Genomic DNA, 4,702 nt, shown 5'->3' on the forward strand with positions numbered 1-4,702 from the left:
ATATATATCCTATGGCTTATGTCTCTCTGACAAACCTTGCCCAGTGCAGAAGGTCTTGGGACAATATAACTACCCTAACAAAGGAGCCAGAGTTCCAGAAATAGAGTGAAAATTTCCACTTCCAGTCACCCTGGAATGAGGCCTCCCACTGAGGATATAAGGAGCAGCCTCAGACTGGGTGGCAGAAGATGACTGTGAGCTCCAATACCCAGCATGTCTTGGTCACTGGCAGGGTGTGGGCAGCTTTTTCAGTGATCAGAGTTGGACCCATGGGCTCTGAGCATGTTACCCCAGGAACAGTTAGCAGCAATATTTAACATCCAAGTCTTTCTCCCTTTCCAAAACTTTGAGTCACATCAGCAAAAAAAGTCCCAGCCAGTTCTTCACTGCTCCTGTGGCAGGAAGGAGAAGGTCTGTCCTGGGCCCAGCTAGGGCAGGGCTGCAGTAGCTGGAAGCAGAAGGCAGGGAGCTGAAGCAGAGAAAGCAGCCCCACCTGGGAAATGGGAGGCAGTGGTCCAGAGAACCACGGCTGGCTAAACTGACAAGAAAGATAAATCTGTGAAACATGCCACACTCCCCAGCAAGAGAGACCTGGTTTTACAAAGCAAAGTGAAATGAGAGAGGGGAAGAATAAATAAAGAGAAGTATAAAGGGAAGGGAGAGGGAGAGAACCTTCTAGAAATTGAGATGAAAGCTTAAGCATCACAATGAAAACCTTTAAAGGGGGAGCCGCACTAGAGACTGGCAAAATCGGGGGCTGGCTTGTAAATAAATAAAGCAGTAAGGAAAACTAAAAATAATTGTGTGACCAGATACAGAACTGAGCCCATTACCTATCAATCAGCTTTTTATTGTTGTGATAAATGCTCAAGAATATTAACTTACAAGAGGAAGATTTATTTGGGGGCTCGAAATTTTAGAGGTTTCTGTCCGAGGTTGAGCAGCTCCATTGTGACAGGCCAGTGGTGAGGAAACGACATTGTGGTAGAAGGGTGTAGTGGAGGAAAGCCTGACAGCCAGAACAAAGAGAAACCAGAAAGCCGGAGAAGAAAGGACCCGAAACAGCACAAATCTTTGAAAGCCATGTCCCTATTGACTTGTTGCAGTCAGTTAGGTCCACCTCCTAATAAACCCATTGGGCTATGAACTCATTAGTGGATTATCCTTATTCTTTTATGGTCCTTTCACTTCCCCAAAGTGTCACCTCTGAATAGTGCAGTGTTAAGGACCAAGCACCCAACACAGGAACCCTGGGGGGCGGAGCATCATTTAGAGCACGACAGTTTCCACTGCTCATTTAATTTATACCTGACAACAGCTCTAAGCCTGGCGTAGTTAGCTCACTCTATAGATGTGAGAATTAAGGCTCAGAAAGTTTAAATACACTGTTCAGATTCACATCACTAGGAGCGAGGACAGTCAGGAAATTGAATGTGGTCCTGTTTGACCTCAAATCAAGTCCCTTTAGATGTGTTCTGCAGACTAACATGCCCCCAAAAACCCATTCTAAAAATGAGAAAGGGGAGGTTTGAGCAAAGAGCATTGGAAAATCTCATGTTATTGTCCAGTTGGAAGGTTATGGCCCATAACAGCAGGCTGTGGGGGACGGTTCCCACTGCATAACACCCCAGGTAGTGATGTTTAGCTTCATGCGTCAACTCCACAGGCAACAGTACTCAGATCAAACACTAGTCTAAACACTGCTCTATGTTTTCAGATGAGATTAACAATGAAATCTGTAGACTGTAAGTAAAACAAATTGCCCTCAAAATATAGGAGCATCTTGCCAATCAGTTAGAGAGAGAGAGAGAGAGAGAGAGAGAGAGAGAGAGAGAGAGAGAGAGAGCTTAAGAAGATGAAATTCTACCTGTAGTATACCTTTGGACTTAAATGCAATGTTAGCTCTTCTCTGACTCTAGTCTCCAGCCTTCCGGTCCTACCTTCAGAAGTTTGGACTTCCCAGCCTCCATAATCACAGGGCCAATTCTTTGCTATAACTCTCTCTGACTATATAGATAGTTAGCCCTCACTATCCATGAAGGATTCACTCCAAGACTCCCTGCTGATACCAAAATCCACAGTGCTCCAGTCCCTTACATAAAATGGTGTAGTATTTTTATATATTATACATGTTCCCATGTACTTGAAATCACTTCTAGATGACTTATAATACCTAATGTAATGTAATGCTTTGTAAATATTTGTGATACTGTTTAAGGAATACCAATAAGAAAAACATTTTTGAATATTCAGTACAGCCAGAATTTAAAACTTTTTTTCTACCCATAGTTGATTGAATCCACAGAGGTGGGGAAACATATCTTATGTAACATATATCCTACGGGAATGTGTTACCTGCGTTGAAATTATGTGCATTAGATGAGAGATGATGGATTGATGGATAGATAGGTATACAAATCTCTGTTGTTTTCTTGGAATAATGTTGATTAATACACAAGCCTAACAATACCTTTCTATCATGTTCATGAATTATAAAACTCAGGAACACAGCAAGGACCACACACCTGATTTCTGGCATTTTAACTGGGAAGATTCAAATGGCTGGGACTCCAAAGGCTAGAGCTTGGGAGTGCAAGTTTAGGTAGATTTTTTTTTCTCACCTTTTTGCACATGGACGGACTAACTAGAGAACTAGGTTCAGCTAAGACCTCAGGCCAGAGAACATACATGTCTACTGGTGGCTCCATACTGTAGCAAATGGCCTGGCTTTTTACAACCCAGCCTTAGAAATCACACATTGTCATTTGCACCATAGCCTGTTAGTCCTGGATTCAAGGGAGGGAACAGAGGTGTTAGTTCTCAATAGGAAGAGTGTGAAAAATTTTGAGACACATTGCAAAACCATTTCAGAGACTCCAAGACAGAAATCTGTTTAATTCTGTTCAACCCAGATTTTCTCAAGATCCCCCTCATCTGTTGGTTTGTGTTGAATGCTATAGCTCTCAAATTCAGATGTTAAAGCCTCAGACCTCAGGACATCATTGCCTGACTTTATCTGGAAATAGAGTGGAGCCAGATGTCAATACTTATATTAAAATGAGGTCACACTGGAATAGGTTGGTCCCCTCCTTCGATATGACTGTGTCCTTATGCAAAGGGAAAATCTAGACATGGTTACTTATACAGACAGAACACTGTGTAAAGATGAAGAGTGAAAAGAGGGGCATAACTTTTGCATCAAAGAACCCCAAAGATTGCCAACAACCCATCAGAAGTGAAAATGAAACACAGAGCAGATCCTTCCCTCACAGCCTCAGAGGAAGCCAAGCCTCTTGAATTTGGCTCTCCCAGTTATAAGACAATAAAACAATTTATGTCACTTAAACCACCCAGTGTGTGATGCTTTTATTGTTGTAGCATCTCAGGCAAATAAATGCAGGTGTTAGCGGCATTCATTCTTTAATTCATTCAGCCAAATTCATGACTTCCTAGCGCAGCCTCTGCCACACTCTAAACTCCACTTCAATTCTTTCCTTCCCCTTATTTGTGTTCCTGAAACAAAAAATTTTGTAAAGATTAAAGAAAATTATAGATACAAAAGCCTGTGAAATAGGATTAAATAATCAATAATTACTAGGATAATTGATCAATCTCTTTTTCAAATTTTGCTGCCACGTGTTCGCTTCGGCAGCACATAAACTAAAGCTGGACCAATGTAGAGAAGGTTAGCATGGCCCCTGCACAAGGATGATGTGCAGATTCTTCTTTTTTTAATATTAATTTTATTGAGAAAGAAATAGCAATGAGACAGTTTCAAAACAGGTTAGTAGAACAGTTACAATAATAAATACATTGCATATTGTTGTCGTCATAGTAGTTATTCAGAGTCCAAGATGCAGACATGATATGTTGTCTAAACACTCTTAGTTCAAAACTTTCTTCTCATTGAACTAAGAGAAAGTAACTGTATATCTATGGTAACTATTTTGAATATGCAGAATTTTTTTTCACTACAAAATAGTCCTTTGTTTATATCCCCCATTTTTGTTTAGTTTTGTCAGAGATGGGTATTCCATTGCCATTCAAAGATGGTATCTGCATGAATTCAGCAAAGTAATCCAATATAGTCCAGTAGACGCACAGATTCATGAAGAATTCCATATTGTTTCCATCTAAAGTTCTACCTTAAAAGAGGTAGAAAAATAACAGCAAATTAAATCTAAGAAAAGTAGAAATGAACAAGTAGTAAAGATGAGAATAGAAATCAATAAAATAAAAAAACAGATGATTCATCTAAAAAATCCCTAAAATCTGGCTTTTTAAAGACATAATACATGGGGCTGGTGAGATACCTCCGTGAACTAAAGCATCTGGTTAAGCAAGCACAGGGACCCTGGTTCTATCCTGCCACCACATGCCTCACCAGCCCCATACCCCCAGGGGGCGCTAAGCTAGCTAGAGTCCCTACTCAGTACCACATGCCTGTAATTGCAGCACCAGGGAGGCTGAAAACAGGAAAATCAGTTTGAGTCCAAGCTATGTATTGAGACTTGCAACAACCAAATATATAATAATAATAATAATAATAATAATAATAATAATAATAATATTGTATTGACAACAACAAAAATTAAGTAAATGTGATTTTAGGAAAACAAATTACAAATACCAAAAATTAACAGAGGAAAAGCCAATAGTTTCTACAGAAAATAAAAGTTATTAGAGAACTCATACAAAAATT

At 39.9% G+C, this 4,702-nt stretch overlaps 1 non-coding gene across 1 annotated transcript; it reads left to right on the top strand.

The window, feature by feature from the left end:
- Positions 1-3,636: 3,636 nt before the first annotated feature.
- On the top strand, positions 3,637-3,744 carry LOC111818111. The gene has a single exon (XR_002822179.1). It is a non-coding gene; the product is annotated as a U6 spliceosomal RNA (small nuclear RNA).
- Positions 3,745-4,702: the final 958 nt, after the last annotated feature.

The sequence above is a fragment of the Octodon degus genome, unplaced genomic scaffold (genome assembly GCF_000260255.1).
Source record: "Octodon degus isolate 3935 unplaced genomic scaffold, OctDeg1.0 scaffold00079, whole genome shotgun sequence".
NCBI classification, from domain to species: Eukaryota; Metazoa; Chordata; class Mammalia; order Rodentia; family Octodontidae; genus Octodon; species Octodon degus.